General features: G+C 60.1%; 1 protein-coding gene across 1 annotated transcript in view; it reads left to right on the forward strand.

The window, feature by feature from the left end:
- The first annotated feature begins 930 nt into the window (after positions 1-930).
- Positions 931-1,148, forward strand: part of ZNF687 (zinc finger protein 687) — a 50,198-nt gene continuing 49,980 nt past the window's right edge. The window contains exon 1 of the mRNA XM_015410089.1: positions 931-1,054. The gene's annotated coding sequence lies outside the window, so the exon portion shown is untranslated. The remainder of the gene's footprint in view (positions 1,055-1,148) is intronic.

Here is a 1,148-nt window from a genome sequence, read left to right on the forward strand (position 1 = left end):
CTCTGGCCCTCACAAGCCTGAACAACACTTCCCCCAGAATCCTTCACGCGCTGCCTTCTTGTCAGACTGTTCTCCCAGAATCCCTCGCCGCTCAGTGTCCCCCCCCTCATTTCGCTTAATTGCTGGAAGGACCACATGAGGGGCACTCATCTTGACCAATCAACCCGCGTCGGCTGCTCATAGGCGGAGGATTGTCCACTGTGGGCGGGCGGATTATGTTACAATTGCAGGAGTAGCACCCGCCTTCTGAGAATGCTTTAGCCAATATACGAGAAAAAGAATCATCAAGGGGAAACGGCGTTGACAAATGAAAAGCGCAAATTTCTGATTGATGGTTTTCTTACCCAATTATAGCATAATCCGTCCTCGCCTCTGTGGGCGGTTCATTGACGAGATTGGCAGTCTGAACTAATGGACACCTGCTGCAATTTCTGGGTACCTCAGCCAACCAGCCAATGGATTTAAGATCCGCCTCTCTCGCCGTTTCAGCCAATTGGAAAGCCCTGATTGGTGAAGAGCCGAGTGACATTGCCCTTGACCAATGAACAGAAAGAGCTGTGTATGAATAATAGCTCCTTAAGCCAACGAGAATTGGCTGAGGGCGGGTCCTCAGCTTGTCTCGCTCCTCGGGCCGAGCGTCCAAACGGCATCCAATAAAGCGAGGGGGTGAGGCCGGTCGAGCTGTTGAACGGCAGACGAGCCGACCAATAAAACCCTCAAATCGACTGGAAAACGCTGTCCGTATCCAATGAGGGGACCATCGGAAAGGGGCGGACCGCGACCTAATCCCTCACCCAATGGGAAGCGGGGTTCTCTTTGAGCGACGGGCCCTTCCCCCAACGACGCGCCGGGACGGCCGGGGTCGCCTCAGATTGGCAAGGGGCGGAGCCAATGGGAGAACGGAGCCCCGGTCGGGGAGAAGCAGGAAGCGGCCGAGGAGGCGGAGGGCCCCGCAGTCCGAAGAGGGCCTTTGGGGTTGTGGCACCGAGGGACCCGCCGCCCCGCGCCCGCCCTGGACCCGGGGGCGCCGCCGCGAGAGGAGCCGGAGCCACAGGTCAGTGGGAGGGGCCTCCTCGGGACCCGCCCCCCAGGAACCCCCCCGCGCGGGCCGCGGTCATCGATGGGGGAGGGGCCGCGGGGGGGGGGGG

This window comes from Gekko japonicus, unplaced genomic scaffold (assembly GCF_001447785.1).
Source record: "Gekko japonicus isolate JY-2015 unplaced genomic scaffold, Gekko_japonicus_V1.1 scaffold424, whole genome shotgun sequence".
NCBI classification, from domain to species: domain Eukaryota; kingdom Metazoa; phylum Chordata; class Lepidosauria; order Squamata; family Gekkonidae; genus Gekko; species Gekko japonicus.